Genomic DNA, 25,000 nt, shown 5'->3' with positions numbered 1-25,000 from the left:
AACTGTGCTCATTGGTGAACTGCAGTTACTCAATGACATTCTTCCTTTCGAAGCTTCGATCCACTCGATCCACTCCGCGGGTTGCAGCTTTATGCTGTCATCACTGCCAATTTGGATATCTCAGCACATCACAAATCATAGCCTGAATAAAACGATTCAACCTACAGCCAGGCAAATACAGATCTGTTCAGCAGGGCTGATGCGGTCTCCCTGTAGCCTACAATATAGAACGTTAACTATCGGTGACATTCCTGATGCCATCCAATTCCATGATCTTTATGTTGTAAACACATAACTTTCACAATAGTGAACAAGCACCCACACTCGGCTCATTCAGGGCAGGTAGTTTTATGACTTGTAGACTACCTGCTGCACAGGCTAAATGATGCACATAAATATAGCCTACATTATGTAAAGTCATTGCATAAATCTGTTTTTATTGTAAAAATATGTGTGAAGTAAGCCAAGTCTTGCTGGAGCGGACATCACAGTAGAACCATGTTACAGGCTGTCAGCCGTCTATATCACGTTGTATTTGCGAGGGATATATATACCACCTGGATTACACATATGTTTCACATAGGGTTGTGTTTTCATTTTTATGTTTTATTTTGTCCAATATTGAAATGTTCCAGAATTGCATCTTGTGTTAACATACATATTATTTATATCCATCACTTAGCCTATTTAGGCTGATTTGGTTGCTATTTCTTGTCGAAATGTATTAGCCTCAATGCATGCTGGGAGATTTCACATGTGTGGCTTTGGTAGGGGAGCGCACAGGTAGGATGATGCAACAGCCTCTGAATGACAGGGGCTCAAAACTACGGTATAACAACTTTTTTTTCATCGGTCATTGTGCCTGTCTGACGCGCAAGAGAGAGGGAGTGAGAGAGAGAGAGAGGGGGTGAGAGAGTGAGATGGCAGAGGAGAGCTCCGCGCAATTATGCACAGTGATATAACCGGCGCACTGAATAAGGACTGGTTTTGAAAAGCGCTAAGCGCTAAATTAATGCCAGGGGGGAAGATAGCATTAGGCCGGTATTTAAGGCCAAAACGCCCATTCTGGCCTATTCTGGCACTGCGCCACGCCTCTTCGGCGTAAAGCGCATTTCGGGGCCTAAAACCATGATGCTATCTTCCCGAGGCAGGCGCAAGGCGCGTTCTTTGTGTTTAACACCAGTTTTAGTGCCTAAGGCCAGTGGGAAGATAGGGGCCATTGTGACTTTACCTCCCACACCAAGATTGTCATTGTCATTCACACAGAGGAGGTGACATCTCCTTTTAAGGGATTGTCTTTGATTGTTTGTAAAGCACTTTGTCATCTATTTTTGTCAGAGCTTCAGAACATGAGTGTCTGTTGGGACCAGGATCAGTATTTGTGAAGCGTCCAGTAGAAGTGTAGATTTACCAGCTCCTCTTTTGCACAGTCTCTACTCAAGACTTCAAGTGACACGTTCATTGACCTACTGTCGTTTTGCAGGCTTTTTATTTTATTGTGGTGTTTTTATTTTTAACCAATGTGCTTTTTAACTCCTTTGTATATTTTACAATTCTTTCTTTTATGCTGTATGATAAAGTATATTGCAAATTTTGCTTTTATGAGAGAACAAGAAGAGAAGTGCTTTATAAATAAAATGTAATTTGACAACATATTCTGTATGGATTGAGGAATAAAATGTTAGAAACATGAGACTGTCTTGATTGTGTTTGATCACAGCTTGGTCTTTCACAGTCTTTTATGAAAACAAATTAGCAAAAGGTATCATACATGAGGCTGTGAATCAGTTCTGAATCCATGTGAATACAAATGGAATTTGTGCTCATTCAACCACTCTACTTGCCTGACTAGCAGGAGCGCTTTTAATTCAGCTCATATAACCTGAATACAGTGTCCTTTTACAGACCTTTTACAGATGCCAGCCTTAAAATGAGATATTCCTCTAAATCCGGCTTCAAACATTTCAACTGTAAAACGGACAATTTTCTTCCGCGTCTTTCGTGTCTGACTCCCAGGAGTGGCCCCCCCCAAAGCTAAAAGTCAAACTCTGCCTATGCCCGTCCCACGCCCCCACCTCGTGACCCGTCCCACACACCCGCTTCGTATGTATGTAATGTACTTACTTACTTCCTTCTATGAAATGCCTGTGAAACAACAGCAGGTCACATGTTTGTCACACGTCGTGTTTCTCTGAGAGGTGTGATAATGCCTAAGATGCTTGTATGAAACCTCATCCTGTTTAACACAGCTCTTTTGCCCAGTTTACACGACAACGCTCCCTGCATAAAAGGACAAACTTTTTTAGCGTTAGTGCATTCCTTTTACACGGGAACGGCGTTCTTGGGGCCTGAAAACGCAAAAAAGTGAAAAGAGGTCCCAGAGTGGAATTCTTTGATAACGCTGCTTTTACTGTCGCTGTGTAAAGTGGTGAAACGCAATTCAGGTGATGACACAGACCCCCTTCGCCATGGAAGACAATGATAGACAATATAGGAGCATTGAACTAGCCCAATACGGCCTTATGGCACAGGCACAATGAATCACATTGGCATTCAACAAACATATGAACGATTTGCTAAACACACATAATCTGCGTTAAGTGCCCGCTACTAACTAGAGATGCACCGATTGATCGGCACGTGACCGGAAATGGCCAATTTTCAGCTGATCGGCCGTGTCCGGTGACCTGCACCAGTCAGTCTACATATCCGATTCTGTGTTCCCTTTTTTTGCGTGACGTGCACACTCCCCAAAGCACCGAGACAGATGGGCTGCAGCCACCACACACACGCCAGCATGTCCTCCTCAGTGTAGACATGTTTCACCGTCAGTGGAAAAAGTCCTCCATCTTCACCTCAGTATACACACATCTGACTTTTCATTCAACCTTTAAATGATATATTGTTGTGTTGTGGTCCTTTAAATGATATATTGTTGTCTTGTGGTCCTTTAAATCAGAGGTTCTCAAATGTTTTTCAGCCAAGGGCCCCTTACAAGATAGAAAATATACCGGGGACCCCCTCATTCTGATTTGTGATTTTGGGCTAAGCTTAATTGTTTCCACGGTAACGTGCTTGACTTTTTAATTTATAGGTTTGTTAGATTAGAATATAATCCATGAACCATTTTAGATTTAAAGCATAAAATATTTTCATTGAACTGTGAAGCTTTTGCAACAACAAAAAAGTTATTTTTATTTTCCTGAAAACTTTTCGCGGACCCCCTTGCAAAGTGCCACGGACCCCTGGGGGTCCCCGGACCCCCATTTGAGAACCACTGCTTTAAATGATATATTGTTGTGTTGTGGTCCTTGCTAGTGTCTTCATTTGATCACGTCCAGGAAATGCTTTCACTAAAAGTCAGTTTTAGTGCAGTGTGCAAAGCCTGCATATTCTGATCATGGGCAACTTCACCAGATCAGTCTCACTTGATTGTGCAAATCATATGTCAACTCTAACAAGTTTGTTAATTTACAATTTAAAATGTATTTATTAAATGAATGCATGCATAGGTTTCAAATGAAGAGCAGATGTTGGTTTACAATGCCAGGTACTTTATGCATCTCACATCAATTAGAACAAAAATAATCTTAACTTTACCGCACTGCCACAATGAGCGTTTCCTGTTAAAACAGCTTCCTGTCAGCTGGGTGATTGGGTCAGCCTCAGCACGCAGGACAAAAACAGTGTGTGTGTGTGTGTGTGTGTGTGTGTGTGCGTGCGTGTGTGTGTGTGTGTGTGTGTGTGTGTGTGTGTGTGTGTGTGTGTGTGTGTGTGGGTGGGGGGTGGATGAGTGGTGGCACAGAGAACTGAAACTGTTATAGTATCTGCACAGACGCATGATACTGAATGGAGCAGGGCCAGGGAAACACAAGGCTTTATTTGGGCATAGATCACAAGAAAAAGACTTATTTTGTAGTTTAGCATGAAGAAAAGTCATGTAAAACAAGTCTGAGTAGAGACCACCTTGTGATGGGAGCAGACCAGCCGCGACGCCTGCAACTTACAGTTTTTCACAATCGCTAAAGGTGCGTTCACACCTTTCTCAAGGAAATGCTGTGTGCACAATTGGCAGCACCTGTGTCAGCCGGCTGATAGATGTGGGCGGGGTGCAGCGAGCTTGAGAAACGAGAGAGATCTTCACTGTCAAGAAACAAGCAGCACACAGCTCTAACGTTAGACAGGATGAAAACGCAAACAACACAACTGTGTTTCCCCCGATGCAAGAATGAATAAATACTCCGGGGTTACGGCAGCCATTCAGCGTTAAGCAGCAAGCGACCGTTGGCAGCGAGATTTCGCTCGAGTTGGGATATTTCATCTCGCGCGACGAGCAAATTTTCGCCCTATCGCTCTGTCTCTGTCGCTCAGACGCCCAGCGATTTTTCTCCCAGGCGAATATACACTCAATCGCTCGTTTGCATTGACTTTGTATGTAAACTCGATGCCAGCGAAAAACTTTAATAGGTCGGTGTGAACGCACCTTTACCTGTAAGAACGAAACCTAATGTTTAAACTACATACACCAAACAAACCTGTGACTCTTCTGTCAAAACCAAACAACCGCCTCAAAACACTTTCATCTGTGTCAAAACCAAACACTGTTGTCAGATCAGACTAACTCCAAGCCAGTCAAACTAAAACACTACTGAGCGTTCATTACACACTACATCAAACAATGGAGAACACAATGTTCAGGGCATGGAGCTCTACATGTTCAGAGGAGCACGTTCAGCACCAGGCTCATTCTGCCTCGAGCTCGGTGCACCACAGAGCAGCACAGGAGGTTCTTCCTGCCCACAGACATCACACTCTACAATGCGTCCCTGGGCTAACCACACCCCACACAGACAGTCACTTGCTCCTTGTGCACATTACATTATATTATTATTATTCTACTATTATTGTGGTGTGCACCAGGGTGGGAATTACACAGAGGGCCATGGCCTCCGTTGCCCCTCCCTCTGGCCGTGATGCCCTGAGATCCCAAAGGCCACCTTGGCAGTGCCCTGCTACCAGCCTGCTGCTGTCACTTGCTTATATCAGTCACCCTATAATACTGCTGTCAAAGAGCTGAGTCATTTATATCAGTCACCCTATAATACTGCTGTCAAAGGGCTGAGTCATTTATATCAGTCACCCTATAATACTGCTGTCAAAGGCGCTTAGTCATTTATATCAGTCACCCTATAATACTGCTGTCAAAGGGCTGAGTCATTTATATCAGTCGCCCTATAATACTGCTGTCAAAGGCGCTTAGTCATTTATATCAGTCGCCCTATAATACTGCTGTCAAAGGGCTAAGTCATTTATATCAGTCACCCTATAATACTGCTGTCAAAGGGCTGAGTCATTTATATCAGTCACCCTATAATACTGCTGTCAAAGGGCTAAGTCATTTATATCAGTCACCCTATAATACTGCTGTCAAAGGGCTGAGTCATTTATATCAGTCACCCTATAATACTGCTGTCCAGGGGCGGTTTTAGCATCAGACCTTTGGGCTCAGCCCACCCAAAGGTCATGGACCGCTGAACCCCTAGGGGGGTCCGGGGACATGCCCCCCCGGAAGAAAATTTTGTACAGTTTCAAGTAAAAATGGATCAAGCTGGTGCACTTTGAGATCAAAATGAAGAGACTAGATCTATGAAGAACTACACACATCAATATCTTCTTTACCGTTCTGTGGTTTTACAGCAATGAAAAAATAATTGTTTCCCTATATATACTATATATATTCTGCATACAGGTTACTTATGGTAGAATTATGCTTGCATACATAATACCAAAATCACTTCAGGGGAGTTTCAAGTAAAGTAACATTTTGCTTTGTAGGCAAAACAAAAGTAAAATTAAATCAAAAGGGAACTTCCTAACTTATTGGCTGGAATAAAATTCCGACAAGATAATAATATACTGTAAGCACTAAAGCAGGAGTTTGCAGTCAACTAGTTGAAATTAATATGTGGCAGTATTTGTGGGGGTCAAAATCTATATAGGGTGTACCACCACAAATAGATCAGTGTATGGGAAACACTGACTATTAAATTGTGTGACTAGAAAGACACCAATAAATCTGAGAAAATGTACTTTAATTTTGAACAACAGCACTACAACGGTGGCATTACAAATGGTATTATGAAATTATTGTGGGGAAAAACAAGAATGCCACTTTTTTTCATGAACTTTAACTCATTGAGTGCCAAGGACGAGTATAGTCGTCAATTCGAAAAGTAACGTAGAGTGCCAAAGACGACTAAAGTCGTCAATTGCGTTTTTTGACGGTGGGACGTGGATCAAAGCCTCGTGCATCTCCTGTAAAAATATTGTAGCTATTGAAGGTGTATAACCTATTTTATGGACCCATTAGGTGGCGACAGTGCTCTCCAGATTAGAGAAAGTTGAGGAAAAAAATCAGAAAAAGCCCCGTGATGAAAGAGAAACCGATGCATGAGCCAGAGCGGCACAGATTGCTCTGGCTGCCTGGAGCCAACGTTAGCTGCGAACAGCAGTCAATCTGCTCCCACAAATGAGCCCCTCTGTCTCTGCTGCATAGTTTCTCCACACGATTAGCCGCCAGAAAATAAAACCAAAGCCAAACCATTCTCATGAGAATGGTTTGGCTTTTCAGTGTCGCGCTGGGAGCCGGCGCACAAGGCTGAGCGCTCCGAAAATAGACTGGGTGCAGCGCACTTTGAAACGCGCAGCAGAAAGCCTATAATCGGACACAGCTTCATCCCAGCTCACAACCGAAACCCCAGAAACGCAGACGAACGCGAGCCCGATCCAGACTCCCCCGACGAGCGGCCGCCATCCGAACGTGGATCCGTAAGGCAGCAGAGCCTGCCATAGCAGGCAGCAGAGACTCGCCTGACACACGCAGCAGCCAGCAGAGCGAGCAGAGCCACCAGAGACACTCCCACAGAGGAGGAGTTTGGAGTTGAGGGGTGTGTGGGTGCTGTTCAGATGTTTCAGGTCAGAAAATATTAGCTTCAGAGTCAGTGAATGTGCTTGAAATGCTTCATTTCACAAAATGCTGAATATCTCTGCTTCTAATTTGAAATGCCTGTTTTTGCTGAAAACAACCTATCTTCTCCGGCTCATAACTAAAGAACGGAAAATGGTATCAATAAACTTTTTTTTGCTGATGATACAATAGAGTCTCCTCGTTCTTTGTGCGTGTTCGGTGTTTACATAGTAATATCACACAATATTCTGTGAGCCTCGAGAAATCACTGAAAACGCTCTGAAACTCTGGCACTGGGAGCGTCCGTTCTCCAAAAGTGGCTGGCACTCAATGAGTTAAGCAGAAAATTAAAAAATAGTTTTAAAGCAAAAATAAATAATAAATAAAGATAATTTTAACAGAAACTGCTACTAATGACCACCATGGATTGGGAGAGGGGAATTTTTATTTTATTTTTTTTGGGTCGGCTGAGACTATTTTTGGGTGGGCTAAAGCCCACCCAAAAAAGGCCTAGAACCGCCCATGCTGCTGTCAAAGGGCTGAGTCATTTATATCAGTCACCCTATAATACTGCTGTCAAAGGGCTAAGTCATTTATATCAGTCACCCTATAATACTGCTGTCAAAGGGCTGAGTCATTTATATCAGTCACCCTATAATACTGCTGTCAAAGGGCTGAGTCATTTATATTAGTCACCCTATAATACTGCTGTCAAAGGGCTTAGTCATTTATATCAGTCACCCTATAATACTGCTGTCAAAGAGCTGAGTCATTTATATCAGTCACCCTATAATACTGCTGTCAAAGAGCTGAGTCATTTATATCAGTCACCCTATAATACTGCTGTCAAAGGGCTGAGTCATTTATATCAGTCACCCTATAATACTGCTGTCAAAGGGCTTAATCATTTATATCAGTCACCCTATAATACTGCTGTCAAAGGGCTTAATCATTTATATCAGTCACCCTATAATACTGCTGTCAAAGAGCTGAGTCATTTATATCAGTCACCCTATAATACTGCTGTCAAAGGGCTTAGTCATTTATATCAGTCACCCTATAATAGTGCTGTCAAAGGGCTTAGTCATTTATATCAGTCACCCTATAATACTGCTGTCAAAGGGCTGAGTCATTTATATCAGTCACCCTATAATACTGCTGTCAAAGGGCTTAGTCATTTATATCAGTCACCCTATAATACTGCTGTCAAAGGGCTGAGTCATTTATATCAGTCACCCTATAATACTGCTGTCAAAGGGCTTAGTCATTTACTGTATATCAGTCACCCTATAATACTGCTGTCAAAGGGCTTAGTCATTTATATTAGTCACCCTATATTACTGCTGTCAAAGAGCTGAGTCATTTATATCAGTCACCCTATAATACTGCTGTCAAAGGGCTTAGTCATTTACTGTATATCAGTCACCCTATAATACTGCTGTCAAAGGGCTTAGTCATTTATATCAGTCACCCTATAATACTGCTGTCAAAGGGCTTAATCATTTATATCAGTCACCCTATAATACTGCTGTCAAAGAGCTGAGTCATTTATATCAGTCACCCTATAATACTGCTGTCAAAGGGCTTAGTCATTTATATCAGTCACCCTATAATAGTGCTGTCAAAGGGCTTAGTCATTTATATCAGTCACCCTATAATACTGCTGTCAAAGGGCTGAGTCATTTATATCAGTCACCCTATAATACTGCTGTCAAAGGGCTTAGTCATTTATATCAGTCACCCTATAATACTGCTGTCAAAGGGCTTAGTCATTTATATCAGTCACCCTATAATACTGCTGTCAAAGGGCTGAGTCATTTATATCAGTCACCCTATAATACTGCTGTCAAAGGCGCTTAGTCATTTATATCAGTCACCCTATAATACTGCTGTCAAAGGGCTTAGTCATTTATATTAGTCACCCTATAATACTGCTGTCAAAGAGCTGAGTCATTTATATCAGTCACCCTATAATACTGCTGTCAAAGGGCTTAGTCATTTACTGTATATCAGTCACCCTATAATACTGCTGTCAAAGGGCTTAGTCATTTATATCAGTCACCCTATAATACTGCTGTCAAAGGGCTTAATCATTTATATCAGTCACCCTATAATACTGCTGTCAAAGAGCTGAGTCATTTATATCAGTCACCCTATAATACTGCTGTCAAAGGGCTTAGTCATTTATATCAGTCACCCTATAATACTGCTGTCAAAGGGCTGAGTCATTTATATCAGTCACCCTATAATACTGCTGTCAAAGGGCTGAGTCATTTATATCAGTCACCCTATAATACTGCTGTCAAAGGGCTTAGTCATTTATATCAGTCACCCTATAATACTGCTGTCAAAGGGCTGAGTCATTTATATCAGTCACCCTATAATACTGCTGTCAAAGGGCTGAGTCATTTATATCAGTCACCCTATAATACTGCTGTCAAAGGGCTGAGTCATTTATATTAGTCACCCTATAATACTGCTGTCAAAGGGCTGAGTCATTTATATCAGTCACCCTATAATACTGCTGTCAAAGGGCTTAGTCATTTATATCAGTCACCCTATAATACTGCTGTCAAAGGGCTGAGCCATTTATATTAGTCACCCTATAATACTGCTGTCAAAGGGCTTAGTCATTTATATCAGTCACCCTATAATACTGCTGTCAAAGAGCTGAGTCATTTATATCAGTCACCCTATAATACTGCTGTCAAAGGGCTTAGTCATTATAATACTGCCTCTACATGTAAGCTTGCTTTACTTGTTGCATCATAGTGTGGGTTTGGGGCGATGCTTCTAGGAAACAACACCAGGTCACATGATTATCACACGATTATGTGTCTCTGAGAGGTGTGATAATGCAGATGTTATTTCTGCTTCTATAAAACCTCATCCTGTTTAACACAGTTCCTTGTTTCTCTGTGTTGCTCACTGCTTTCACACTCACTCACACCTAGACACACACAGAGTAGCTGATGATTGAGACAGAAGATGGAGATGTCTGAGCACGATCACATCTACGACAATGAAGATTATCTGGAAAGAGAGAAGCGTCTACGAGAGAGAGCAGACAGGACCTTAGTCACAGCTGGAGGGAGCGACGAGGTGGAGGAGAGGGTTGTGGACCACTATCAAACTTTACATAATGAGAGCGTAGAGGACCACTATGATACTTTAGACAACTATGAGGGTCGTGACTCCACATCAAATACAGAGAACACACCGGATCAGCATCTAGGTGAGTAACACACCCACCCACACCCACACGCACACGCACGCACGCACGCACGCACACACACACACACACACACACACACACACGCACACACACACACACACACATTGTAATGAACAGCAATATCCCGGGGGGGGGGGGGGAGGGCATGGTGGTGCAGTGGTAAGCGCTGTCGCCTCACAGCTAGAAGGTCCTCGGTTCGACTCCCACCTGCGACACTGTGAGCGCCGAAGGAGTGCGTGCCCGTCCGCATGTCCTTGAGTGCCCGCCGCCCGGGTGGGGTCGTCAAAAGGGCCTTTCTGTGTGGAGTTTGCATGTTCTCCCCGTGCCCCCTGGGGGTTTCCTTCATATAGGAACCCCTCACCAAAAATATGTAATATCCTGGTTGCTGATGTGGTGCCTCCTCTGGTCGTTAGGGGCGTCTATTCAGAGGGAGGGGAACTGGTTGGAATAGCGTGATCCTCCCACGTGCTATGTCCTATCAGTGAAGCTTCCCCTGTCAGGTGAAAAGAAGCGGCTGGCTAACTGCCCATGTCTCGAGGAAGCATGGAGCCAGTTTCGGCTCTCCCCAGATCGGCAGAGGGTGGAGCAGCAACCAGGATAAATACATTAAAATTAGCACTAATGGGGGATAAAAATGGGATAAAAAAATCGGGGGGGGGGGGGGGGGGGGAGAATTTTTTTTAACAGCAATATTCAGTAGCTGTGTAACAGTCCCTCTGGTGCTTGTGTTACTAAAACATGGCCGCTCTGTCTTGTTCTTACAGCTGATGTTATCCAGCCAGTGAAGAAGCCCTGCAGGGTGACTGTAGTGTGTCTGCTGCTGATGTGTTTTCTCCTACTGGCTGCTCTTATAGGCGTTGTGGTCTACTGTGAGCCATTCACTTCCTCTATCACACATTAGATTTGCCCTCTTCAGCATCCATTTGGTTATATTTGTCTCTACCTAAATTTAACCACTGTTTTGGATTTACTGTTTCCTGTGCAGATACAAAGGCTAATGGCAGACTAGAAGAAGAATCACTCAACAAACTGCTGACCCTCAACAAGACCTGGTCTGAAAACACAAAGACCCTCAACAAGAACTGGGCTGAAACCACAAAGACCCTCAAAACCCTGAAACTTGAGCTCAGTGAGTCTTACCGCACACACACACACACACACACACACACACACACACACACACACACACACACACACACACACAAAGCTATTACAACTTTCCAGAGCTCCACAGATAATACTTATCCCATGCAAATAGGGCTTTACTCTGCCTGTGTGTGTGCTTGTGTGTGTGTGTGTGTGTGTGTGTGTGTGTTTGTGTGAGCTTGCATGTACTGTACATGTATGTACATATGCTTTGTGCTTTTATTTGCTGCTCTTAAGCTCCTCTCCTCTTGCAGATCGTCTCTGTAACGATGGAGGATGTAGATCACTCGGCAACCGTTTTTACTACATTTCTACTGAGACAAGAAGCTGGGAGGACAGCAGGCAGGAGTGCATAAAGAGAGGAGCAGACCTGCTCATCATTAACACTGAAGAAGAACAGGTAAAGAGAAAAGTGGCAACACATTTTTTACTAAAGTTTTTGTTTTGATTGTAAAAATCTCTTTAGTGTGTTTCACTGGATTACATCTATCCACATCTATTTCACACTTTGTTTGAGTGCTTCACAAGTGTGTGTTGTCATTTGTCTTTAAAACAATTCAACAGAAATTCATCAATTCCTTGAAGAATGTAATTTGGATTGGTTTGAGTTATCAGGAGGGAGTCTGGAAATGGGTGGATGGTAAACCTCTGAACAGCACAGGGTAAGACATTCATTCTTCAGTCCTATTTAACAGTCAACAGTCAACAGGTTGGCCTGATAATGATAATGCATTGTGCATCTTATTTTGCATCAAGTACAGTTGACTCTTTTCTTTTCTTAAACAGGTTGTGGGGCAAAGACCAGCCCAGTGGAACAAACTCCAAAGGTACAAGGGAGGAATGTGTTCACACATACTGGCTTGAAAAACCGAACAGCTGGAATGATGTCAGTTGTGACTCATCACATAACTGGGTCTGTGAAAAAGTGATTGACTTCTAACATTGTGTCATCTCAAATGAAAACATATTGTGACTTTAACACCAAGATTGTCATTGTCATTCACACACAGTGTTGGGCAGTAATGCGTTACTAAGTAACGCATTACTGCCCAACACTGTGTGTGAATGACAATGACAATCTTGGTGTTAAAAAGTACAAAAAGGCACGCACATCCAGTGAGGGATTTAAAGTCAGGTGCTATCTTGGTGTTAAAGTCACAATATGTTTTCATTTGAGATGACACGCGTTACTTAGTAATGCATTACTGTAATTAGTTACTTTTTTAGTAACTAAGTAATATAAGGTGTTACAATTTCCAAAACAGTAATTAGATTACCGTTACTAATCCAAGTAACGCATGCGTTACTGCGTTACATCATTGCCTGTCAGAATGCAGTGTTTTCTATTCCCGTCAAACCTGTATGATTCACGTATTCTCTTGAATTGAAAGTGAATGAAGTAAATGAATTTATCTGGAAGGCAAAACGAAAGAGAAAAAAGAGGATGTGGGGAAAAAACAAAGTATCTGGAGCAGATACTGCTTAGGCAGATAACTGCTTCACCAGGGCCGGCCCTATCCATCTGGGGGCCCTAAGCAGGATATAGACTAGGGGCCCTCTCCCAGGGGGCGGGGGATTGGGGAAGGGGGGGGGGAACAAACAAACCTGACGATGATGACGCTCGTTTGTAGCCCTATCAGTGTCAAGCAAGCGTGTAGAAGCCAGCAGCCATAGGGGTTGCCAGGTCAGTTAAACCAGGGGTTCCCAACCTTTTTTGTGCCAAGGACCGGTAGATACATGGGGAAAAAAGTTGCGGACCGGTTGTCAATTTTAAAGGCCCATTCCGTCAATTGTCACTGTTACTGACGCCGGTGGCCGTTAGAGTAACTGCAGGCAGCGTGTGAACGAGCTGACGCGCGGGCACCATACTCGCACGCTCACAAGCAGTTGCCTGGCAACAGCAGACGTGTTGGTTGTTTTGTAACGTTAACTCATAAAAGTCACTTGAAAACGGCAACCTGGACAATTTATCGGTCAGATCAGCCTCGAGATGCCCAGGAAGGATTCTGGATGAATTATCGGACGTTATTGTGGCATGTTTGGTCGTGTTTTGGCTTACATTGGCTGCGGGGGAATGGATAGGATATTCACGTTACCGTGAGCCAGGAACTACCCTGCTTCCCCTGTATGTACGGTACCGTCTAATGCCTGGAGTTGACCAAACTGAACAATCAAACAATGTTTCATAAGCATAACAGTAACGTTAGGCATATTTACGACTGTTACATTCATTATCCACACAAGACGGTAAAGTTATTAGTGGAGCTCGGTGGTGATTTCTATAAATATAGCTAAATCTATTAGTTAGCCGCGTATAGCATCAAGCTAACGTTATGGTTATAATAGGCAGACTCCCCACCGCAGCTAACTGCAGTCAAACAATAATGTTCCATGACCATGAGCATAACGGTAGTAACGTTAGGGTTGCATTACTTCACACAAGACGGTAATGTTAGCAGAGTTTCTGACCAGGTGGTCAGATACTTGTACTACGGAGTGACAATAAAAATCTTGAATCTTGAAAATCCATTAGCAAGCAGCTAACGTTATCTGGTCAAAACCACATTACAGTAGCTACAAGCAGCAAGTTCCCTTCATGAACCGAAAACACAGTCCTGACTCTAGTTTCCCCCCGATGTCGGTCACATTGCTGCTGTCTGGCCAGACGGGCTTCATTAGATAAATATTTATTTATTTATTTAGTGTGGACTTTTTCTGGAGTCTGTTGTTGTTTCCTTTTGCTAGCAGCTAGCGACGAACGTAACGTTAGCCATTTCCTGTTAGCCGTCTTCTTCGTTGGTATTGGTATTTACGCCAAAGAACTTTTATGGAAAGAACTGACAGCTCCATATTGCCCCATTGCAACATCAGCGCCCAGCAGCCTCCGCCATTTTTTATTTTTGGAAGCGTGACAGCGCCAAAAGAACCTTGCACAGTCTCGCAGTGGTCAGCTGCGGTAGCGCGGGCCCCTATAATCAGCCTCTCTAAACAGTAACTCAACGGGAGAACACTCTAAATTTCGTGGATTCACATCTTTTCTGGGCGTACTGCAAATCTTGATTGAAGTGGTGTAGTGCAGGGATGTAAAACAACAACCATATTGTGGAAACTAAGCAAAATTTTTCGTTTTCTTTGTTTAGTTTTTTCAAGATAAATAGCTAATGCGGCTGTCGTCCACTCCGTCAGAAGTGCGTTGCCGTGGTTTTAACCTCGGGTCATTTGCATTTACTATTTATCTTGAAAAAACTAAAAGAAAAAAACGAAAAATTTTGCTTAGTTTCCACAATATGGTTGTTGTTTTACATCCCTGCACTACACCACTTCAATCAAGATTTACAGTACGCCCAGAAAAGATGTGAATCCACGAAATTTAGAGTGTTCTCCCATTGAGTTACTGTTTAGAGAGGCTGATTATAGGGGCCCGCGCTACCGCAGCTGACCACTGCGAGGCGCATTCTGTTTCCAAAAATGGCCGGAGTGTCCTCTCTTTCCTTCCATGCTCTTTGTTTACGCCAGAGCCATGAGGACAAGAGGCAGGCTCGTGAACGTGCAGACGTCACATCCTCTAGCTGTGGCGGGAAATGCTCACCCCTTCGAAAATGCGGTATTTCCATGTATCTTCTGAACGGCTGGTCGGAGAGAAACGCCCCTGGTCGCCATTTTTAAGTTACGTCCAGGCGCATTCACTCATTGCCAATAAAAAACACTTTGTGCACATTTATTTCTCGTCAGAACCGACGGAATGGGCCTTTAATGGTTTTAGTTACATATATATTTACTCACCAGGTGGCGACAAAGGGTAAATAACAGCCTTTTGTGTTGTACTGTATGTAGCCTACAGTATTTATGTTTTTGTTTCAACTACAAACATAAATAAACGTCAACTTGAAACTATGTTTTAACTACCACACACAGCCTATAATATTATAGCCTATGTTTTTTTTTGCGGGGGGCCCCTGGCAACTCCCGGGGCTCTAGGTGGGCCGGCTCTGACTGAATGCTGTTATTTTAGTATAGCAACCTATGGGGAGATACTTGAATAAATTCAGCTAGCAATGGTGTCACTAATAGTTAAGCTATTAATTGATATGAAAGCAGGGCACACAATTAGCACCAGTCACGACTCACCAGCCAAATGCTGGTAAAATATAAATGTGCAAGTGGCTGGTAGGTAGATTTGCTTCACTCACCACCAGCCAAAAACAAACAAACAATGCTAATCCATTGAGTGGCTGGTAACATTTGAACATTCACTAGACATTTGGCCGGTGGACAAAAAAGTTAACTTTGCACCATGTATGAAAGTTATGAATAGGCTAATAAAATATGTCCTAGGAACTTGAGGAATTCCAATGATAATATTGATGTATTTTTCGTTGGTGTCAGGTGATTAATAAAATTATGGTGATGAGGATGGAGGGGCCCCCGCCCCCCAGGGAATTTTTGCCTAGGGCCCATACAGACTCTAGAATTGCCACTGGTGAAGAGTCCAGTAGAAGTGTAGATTTACAGCTCCTCTTTTCCACAGTCTCAACTCAAGGCTTCAAGTGACACGTTCATTGATCTACTGTTGTTTTGCAGGCTTTCAAGTTTCTTATGGTGTTTTTATTTTGAACCATCTTTGCAATGTGCTTTGCAATTTTTAACTCCTTTGTATATTTTACAATTCTTTCTTTTATACCGTATGATAAAGTACATTGCAAACTTTGCTTTTATGAGAGAACAAGAAGAGAAGTGCTGTATAAATAAAATGTATTTTGCCAACTTATTCTGTATGGATTGAGAAATAAAATGTTTTAGAAACACATGCACTAGATTGTCTAAAATTCCTGTGCACCACCATTATATTATTAGATGCTGAAAAGCCCGTCAACAGTTGATTCAGTTTGCTCACAGCTGGTCTTTTACAGTCAAAAGTAGGGGTGTCAAAAATAATCGATTATAAGATGCATCGCGATGCGGACGTGCACGATTCTGCATCGATTAACAAATATCAAAAATCGATTATTAAAAATATTTTTTTTTTTTTTTTTTTTTTTTTTTTTTAAATCAAATAAAATAGAATGTAAGTACATGCAGTTGTTTATTTTAATTATGGATCATAATACAATGCAATTCCAAATGCACTTTTATTTTAAAAGTAGCCACACAGTGAGAAAAAAGAAAGTGAGAAAAAATAAATCATGTATTGCGGAAAAAGTGATGCATCGATTTAACACGTTAACTGCCAGCGACGTATGCATACGTCAAGCAGAATCCAACCGTTAACTGCCAGCGACGTATGGATACGTCAAAAAAATCGTTTTTTTTTTTTTGACGGTGGATCGTTGATCTGTTCCTTTTGCATCTTCTATTATACTGTTAGAGCCGCCGGGCGTGTGCAATCCATTCCGCCGACCCACTGAGTGGCGACGGTGCTCAGACTATTGAGTGTTGTTTGGCCAGAAACGCACGCATTCCAGCTGAGCTCAACCGAGGACCCAGAAGCGAACGAGCCTCATTCTCATACTGTAGGCGAAAACCTTTCACACGGGCGCACGGCGGTGGGGGCTTCCACAGGTGGACTGGGTGGAAAGCACACTTTGAAGCGCGCAGCATAAGCCTAGAGTCACACAAGGCTTCGTCAAAGCTCTCAACCGAAAATCCAAGAACGGATTAAGCCACATCCACGCTCGCCGACGAGGGACCGCCAGAGAGAGGCTGCTGCTCACTGCTCAGACAGGCAGGAGAGACTGGCTTGTGACTGACAAACACGGAGACACGCCCACGGAGGGAGGAGTTGTAAGGAGAGGGGGTGCGGGTGCTGCTATGGAGGAAATTACTGTTCAGAACTATATTGTTTATGTCTGATGTCTCACTGATGCCAAAAATAAATGGTTAAAGTGACTGTTTGATATTGAATTTCACAAAACTGCGATTATCTCAGCTTTTTGTCTCAGACGCTGAAACCATGCTGTACTCAACGGCTAATATCTACATAACTACTAACTCTACAAACTAACTCTTTTAGACAGAGAAAGCACACATTCTATTAGTACTTTTGTGAACTTTGTGTTGACAAACTCCAAGCAGAAAATTATCCTTGGCTCTTGTAAAATGAGCCAGAATCCTCAAAAAAACCCTCTGGCAAAAGCTACCTACAGTAAAAAAAAAAAAGGCTGGCAGTGAATGTGTTAAGATGCATCGCGATGCATCGTGATGCATCGTTTAATCGAATCGAATCGAATCGTTGACAGATGAATCGTAATCGAATCGAATCGAATCGTGAGGCCAGTGAAGATTCACAGCCCTAGTCAAAAGCTAATTAACCAAAACTACCATACATGATGCTGTGAATCAGCTCTGAATCCATGTGAGAACAAATGGAAGTTAACCTGTTAATTTAGGTTTGGGAGCAGGGCCACGCCTCAACCACTCCTCTCATTTACCTGGCAAGGTTACTTATACCCAGAGCCGTTTCTGGGCCTTTTGGCTTTTGCGACATCATACAGTGGGGCCCCGAAACCACTGTCATCATAGTATCCCTGAATGAACATGAATGACGACGAGGCATAGGCTACTTCATTATCAATAATGCTTTTAATTAATAAATTAAGCACAATATTAACAATAACTACCGTATGTTAAAAAATATATTAAAATGAAAGTTCACAAATAGTAGTTAAACAAATTTTTTCAGTGCAAATGCATTATAAAAACTAAAAATAACTTAGATTTGTTAAATGAAATTACACAAAATGATGATGATGATGATGATGATGATGATGATGATGATGATGATGATTATTATTATTATCATGTAACCTTTTTTTGGGGGGACCTCATGGTGTCTAGTTAAGAATTGCAGGGAGGAACACAGAGAGAAAGAGGAGAGAGGAAGAGAGAGACAGAGAGAGAGACAGAGAGAAAGAGGAGAGAGGAAGAGAGAGACAGAGAGAGAGACAGAGAGAAAGAGGAGAGAGGAAGAGAGAGACAGAGAGAGAGACAGAGAGAAAGAGGAGAGAGGAAGAGAGAGACAGAGAGAGAGACAGAGAGAAAGAGGAGAGAGGAAGAGAGAGACAGAGAGAGCAGTAGTAGCAGCAGTGACAGCACAGCACATGGAGGATAGCAACATATGGTAATAGCTGCTACACCAGAAGCTGCCACTAGGAGGCAGAGTCAGTCCTGAGATCAGAGCATCTCCATAGTTACAACACAGCACCCGACAGCCTCAGCACCATCTTACTACAGCTGACACTTAAGTGAGTGAGTTAACAGCCAGTTAGTGACAGCCAGCTGTGTGTGTGTGTGTGTATGTGTGTGTGTGTGTGTGTGTGTGTGTGTGTGTGTGTGTGTCTGTGTGTGTTTGTGAAGCGTACCTGCAGTTCCACTCCATAGCCCGTGTACACAGTCACTGTGTAGGTGCAGTGTAAGAAGGTACCGTCGGGCAGAGGGGGGTCGTCAGAGGAGTCGATGTATCCTTCCGGATCAGAGAAATTCACCATGCACCCTGGCCCTGCTGGGGAGAGAGCAGAGGGGTGCGTTTGATTCACCATGCACCCTGGCCCTGATGGGGAGAGATGGGTGCGTTGGATTCACCATACACCCTGGCCCTGATGGGGAGAGAGCAGAGGGGTGCGTTTGATTCACCATGCACCCTGGCCCTGATGGGGAGAGAGCAGAGGGGTGCGTTTGATTCACCATGCACCCTGGCCCTGATGGGGAGAGAGCAGAGGGGTGCGTTTGATTCACCATGCACCCTGGCCCTGATGGGGAGAGAGCAGATGGGTGCGTTTGATTCACCATGCACCCTGGCCCAGCTGGGGAGAGAGCAGAGGGGTGCGTTTGATTCACCATGCACCCTGGCCCAGCTGGGGAGAGAGCAGAGGGGTGCGTTTGATTCACCATGCACCCTGGCCCAGCTGGGGAGAGAGCAGAGGGGTGCGTTTGCTCAGGTCCTCTTTTTTGTCTCTGCCTCGTGAATCTGGTTCAAATAAATCCCTTTAATGTCTGCCTGCAACCAAGTCGCCAGAATAAAACGTTGGCATTTTATGTGTCTGCAAACCAGGGATATGTACAATTATCTCAATGTACATTTGAAACAAAATGTCAGCATTTTACATTTCTAAAACCTTATGTTATGGTTGAAAATGTTGGCTTTGAACACGCTGGGGATCGAACACGGCTCTCCGTGTGAAAGGCTTGTGTTTTTACGCCCTACATCCTCCCTGGCCACAACAGCCTTACTGGCCACCGTACTATTCCAATAGCAGACTCTATAACGTTGACATGCACATATCCAGACACGTGATATTCAGTGTATATTTGGTTCAGAAACATTGATATTTGGATACCTGCCAACACTCCCCCAAAACTCCCTATTTTGAACCCATTCTGCAGTGGTAATTCCTCCTGTTAATCTCCCCATTCCAATCAAACCTATCTGGTATCATATGAAACTAGATGACCTAAGGCATCCATTGGGACCAATGAAAATGGGTTCTATGAATAGCCACAAGTCTCCCCTTTACAGAGGGGGTTTACAGAGGGGGTAGCAGGCCCTTTACAGAGGGGGTAGCAGGCCCTTTACAGAGGGGGTAGCAGGAGCACCTTTACAGAGGGGGTAGCAGGAGCACCTTTACAGAGGGGGTAGCAGGAGCACCTTTACAGAGGGGGTAGCAGGCCCTTTACAGAGGGGGTAGCAGGAGCACCTTTACAGAGGGGGTAGCAGGAGCACCTTTACAGAGGGGGTAGCAGGAGCACCTTTACAGAGGGGGTAGCAGGAGCACCTTTACAGAGGGGGTAGCAGGAGCACCTTTACAGAGGGGGTAGCAGGCTTTACAGAGGGGGTAGCAGGAGCACCTTTACAGAGGGGGTAGCAGGAGCACCTTTACAGAGGGGGTAGCAGGAGCACCTTTACAGAGGGGGTAGCAGGAGCACCTTTACAGAGGGGATAGCAGGAGCACCTTTACAGAGGGGGTAGCAGGAGCACCTTTACAGAGGGGGTAGCAGGAGCACCTTTACAGAGGGGGTAGCAGGAGCACCTTTACAGAGGGGGTAGCAGGAGCACCTTTACAGAGGGGGTAGCAGGAGCACCTTTACAGAGGGGGTAGCAGGAGCACCTTTACAGAGGGGGTAGCAGGAGCATTTTTCCGACAACGCAGCATAAATCCCCCCATGTATTGGGGGGCGGGGGTGCATTTATCCGTGGATTGCAGAAATGTACAATACCAACGTTTTATTCTGGCCACCAGGCTACTGCCTGACTAAGACCTCATTGTAAATCCCTCCTGTGTGTATAATTAATGATGTCTTTTATAGGGATCATAGCACAGCACATAAACTACAAGGCACACAGTAAGTACCCCTGGTTGTACTGCATTCAGTTGAAATAAATTATCCCATTTTGATGGATCGTGCATGATTGTGCCTGGAAACAAAAGAGGTAAAAATACACTGCGTTGTGTCAAGAACAGGGTTTACCTGCTGCAGGTGTTTCCGTGTCTGTATCCACCTCCAGCGTTGTGGCGACAGTGGCGATGTCCCCTGCATGCTCGGGGCCGGGGGTCGGGGGCCGGGGCCCGGGGCTGGGGGTCTGGGAGCGGGTGTCGGTGGGGAGAGGCTCAGGGGGAGCAGCACTGCCTGAGACGGACGCTGGCGCCGGGGATTTTATCCTCCGCAGTAAACCCCCGCCTTGATGCTCCAGGGAATGACTCCCAGGGAGGGAGCCCACGGTCAGTCCCCTGCCCAGAAGAGGCAGCAGATTGGGGGGCAGCGCAGAGGGGAGGATCTCCCCTGTCTGAGAGAGGAGGCGATGCTTCTGGGCCAGCACTGACTGCAGCAGACCACCTGCCGCAGCACTGGAGCTTTGACCTCGGGGGCTGCCTTCCTCTCTGTTCCCCGCTGTCGCCACTGGAGACGGGGGCGAGCGGGGAGGTGTGGGGAGGACTTGATCTGAAAAGAGCCCAAGACAAGGGGCGACTCACTCATTTGATCTGACAAGACAAGCAAGCACAGAGGAGGGTAACATGTAACAAGAGTAGGGAAGACCGATGATGCTTGTAAAACAGGGTAGTTGTAACACTTTCAATTTATGTATTAAAATGTCTATCTGTATTTGCCTACAGTACAGTGCCCATTTTTCATAATGTTACATTTCACCTCAGCCTGTGTTTCAATTCACCCGAACTATGGGGTGAATTGTAACATTTCGCTCCTTGTGTTTGAGACCATGCATTTTCTGTTTGTTACAGAGATAACAGCTACACCATTTACATAATAGCGGACATGTAACTAGTAAAATATATATATATATATATATATATATATATATATCACATTGAACGCACTGGCTTCAAATAGCTCCAAGACACAGTCAGAAATGTCAAAAACGTTCAACCATCCTCGGTCTCCCCTACTGCTGTGGTCGGTTCTGTCACCGTTTCTGCTGGTCTTATCAGGGCTGGGGCTATCTAGCCAGCACAACCACGGCCCAGTCAAGCTTACCTCCACTTTTCAGAAGACACACACACACACACACACACACACGACCACGACCACGCACACGCACACGCACACGCACACACGCACACAACACAACACAACACAACACAACACAACACAACACACGCACACAACACACACACACACACACACACACACACACACACAAACACACACACACAAACACACACACGCACACATACGTTCCGCACACACACAAAGACATTTACAAGCTGAGCATGCACTGAGGCAGCCGTCTACACACACACATTGGGAGGGTGTAGTGGAGAGACAGGGCAGTGAGGAGGGTGTAGTGGAGAGACAGGGCAGTGAGGAGGGTGTAGTGGAGAGACAGGGCAGTGAGGGGAGGGTGTAGTGGAGAGACAGGGCAGTGTGGGGAGGGTGTAGTGGAGAGACAGGGCAGTGAGGAGGGTGTAGTGGAGAGACAGGGCAGTGAGGGGAGGGTGTAGTGGAGAGACAGGGCAGTGTGGGGAGGGTGTAGTGGAGAGACAGGGCAGTGAGGGGAGGGTGTAGTGGAGAGACAGGGCAGTGAGGGGAGGGTGTAGTGGAGAGACAGGGCAGTGAGGAGGGTGTAGTGGAGAGACAGGGCAGTGAGGGGAGGGTGTAGTGGAGAGACAGGGCAGTGAGGAGGGTGTAGTGGAGAGACAGGGCAGTGAGGAGGGTGTAGTGGAGAGACAGGGCAGTGAGGAGGGTGTAGTGGAGAGACAGGGCAGTGAGGGGAGGGTGTAGTGGAGAGACAGGGCAGTGAGGAGGAGACAGGGCAGTGAGGAGGGTGTAGTGGAGAGACAGGGCAGTGAGGAGGGTGTAGTGGAGAGACAGGGCAGTGAGGGGAGGGTGTAGTGGAGAGACAGGGCAGTGAGGAGGAGACAGGGCAGTGAGGAGGGTGTAGTGGAGAGACAGGGCAGTGAGGGGAGGGTGTAGTGGAGAGACAGGGCAGTGAGGAGGGTGTAGTGGAGAGACAGGGCAGTGAGGAGGGTGTAGTGGAGAGACAGGGTAGTGAGGGGAGGGTGTAGTGGAGAGACAGGGCAGTGAGGAGGGTGTAGTGGAGAGACAGGGCAGTGTGGAGGGTGTAGTGGAGAGACAGGGCAGTGAGGGGAGGGTGTAGTGGAGAGACAGGGCAGTGTGGAGGGTGTAGTGGAGAGACAGGGCAGTGTGGAGGGTGTAGTGGAGAGACAGGGCAGTGAGAGGAGGGTGTAGTGGAGAGACAGGGCAGTGTGGAGGGTGTAGTGGAGAGACAGGACAGTGAGGAGGGTGTAGTGGAGAGACAGGGCAGTGAGGAGGGTGTAGTGGAGAGACAGGGCAGTGAGGAGGGTGTAGTGGAGAGACAGGGTAGTGAGGGGAGGGTGTAGTGGAGAGACAGGGCAGTGAGGGGAGGGTGTAGTGGAGAGACAGGACAGTGAGGGGAGGGTGTAGTGGAGAGACAGGGCAGTGAGGAGGGTGTAGTGGAGAGACAGGGCAGTGAGGAGGGTGTAGTGGAGAGACAGGGTAGTGAGGGGGGGGTGTAGTGGAGAGACAGGGCAGTGAGGGGAGGGTGTAGTGGAGAGACAGGACAGTGAGGGGAGGGTGTAGTGGAGAGACAGGGCAGTGTGGAGGGTGTAGTGGAGAGACAGGGCAGTGTGGAGGGTGTAGTGGAGAGACAGGGCAGTGAGGGGAGGGTGTAGTGGAGAGACAGGGCAGTGTGGGGAGGGTGTAGTGGAGAGACAGGGCAGTGAGGGGAGGGTGTAGTGGAGAGACAGGGCAGTGTGGAGGGTGTAGTGGAGAGACAGGGCAGTGAGGGGAGGGTGTAGTGGAGAGACAGGGCAGTGAGGAGGGTGTAGTGGAGAGACAGGGCAGTGAGGGGAGGGTGTAGTGGAGAGACAGGGCAGTGTGGAGGGTGTAGTGGAGAGACAGGGCAGTGTGGAGGGTGTAGTGGAGAGACAGGGCAGTGAGGAGGGTGTAGTGGAGAGACAGGGCAGTGAGGGGAGGGTGTAGTGGAGAGACAGGGCAGTGAGGAGGGTGTAGTGGAGAGACAGGGCAGTGTGGAGGGTGTAGTGGAGAGACAGGGCAGTGAGGAGGGTGTAGTGGAGAGACAGGGCAGTGAGGAGGGTGTAGTGGAGAGACAGGGCAGTGAGGGGAGGGTGTAGTGGAGAGACAGGGCAGTGAGGGGAGGGTGTAGTGGAGAGACAGGGCAGTGAGGAGGGTGTAGTGGAGAGACAGGGCAGTGTGGAGGGTGTAGTGGAGAGACAGGACAGTGAGGAGGGTGTAGTGGAGAGACAGGACAGTGAGGAGGGTGTAGTGGAGAGACAGGGCAGTGAGGAGGGTGTAGTGGAGAGACAGGGCAGTGAGGAGGGTGTAGTGGAGAGACAGGGCAGTGAGGAGGGTGTAGTGGAGAGACAGGGCAGTGAGGGGAGGGTGTAGTGGAGAGACAGGGCAGTGAGGAGGGTGTAGTGGAGAGACAGGGCAGTGAGGCGTGACGGGGACCAGGGAGGGATGCAGGGAGGAAGAGGAAAACAGAGCAACAAAATGCACAGAGAGGCAAACCGCTCTGCCGTGCTGCTGAGACGCCATCTCCAGCAGCTTGGCTCACGAAAACAGCACAGGCCAGCATGCACACACACACACACACACACACACACACACACACACACACACACACACACACACACACACACACACACACACACACACACACACTATACACACTATACACACTATACACACACACACACACACACACACACACACATAATTTCTGTTCTGTATTCTTTTCCACTTACTCTGCGTATTAACCGTCACACAGAAAACTCCAACAAGCAATACTTGAGCTGCACATAATCGATAGTGGGATGAGTGAAAAGTGTTCACGCTGCAAACTGCGTGTCGTTCACACACTCCTCTGACCGTCATGGTGCAGCAAGGAGGACTGTGAGGCTGTGAGGAAGGAAACATCTCCTCTGCCGTCATGGTGCAGCAAGGAGGACTGTGAGGCTGTGAGGAAGGAAACATCTCCTCTGGAAGTTGTCAGTAACGAGACGGCACTTGACTGAGACAATAAAAGAGCCTTTTTTTTTCTTTTTCTGGGCATATTGTACTTAATGTGTCCAACTATCATCAGCCAGGAAGTCATTTCAGCTTTAACACCTTGCAGTTATTTAGCCCGCTCAGCAGCA

General features: G+C 45.7%; 1 pseudogene across 1 annotated transcript in view; it reads right to left on the bottom strand.

Moving 5' to 3' along the window:
• The window catches only part of LOC310771370 (seizure protein 6 homolog), a 65,021-nt pseudogene that overhangs the window by 13,606 nt on the left and 26,415 nt on the right, over positions 1 to 25,000 (bottom strand). The window contains exons 5-11 of the transcript in view: positions 20,811 to 21,281; positions 20,352 to 20,397; positions 20,196 to 20,267; positions 20,019 to 20,090; positions 19,872 to 19,937; positions 18,978 to 18,991; positions 18,707 to 18,846 (exon numbers count right to left, since the gene is read on the bottom strand). The product of the transcript in view is annotated as a seizure protein 6 homolog (transcript). The remainder of the gene's footprint in view (positions 1 to 18,706; positions 18,847 to 18,977; positions 18,992 to 19,871; positions 19,938 to 20,018; positions 20,091 to 20,195; positions 20,268 to 20,351; positions 20,398 to 20,810; positions 21,282 to 25,000) is intronic.

The sequence above is a fragment of the Poromitra crassiceps genome (genome assembly GCF_964638095.1).
Source record: "Poromitra crassiceps genome assembly, contig: HAP1_SCAFFOLD_564, whole genome shotgun sequence".
In the NCBI taxonomy this organism is placed as follows: Eukaryota; Metazoa; Chordata; class Actinopteri; order Beryciformes; family Melamphaidae; genus Poromitra; species Poromitra crassiceps.
Note: the sequence above shows the minus strand (reverse complement) of the source record. Positions and strands in the feature narration are given on the sequence as shown.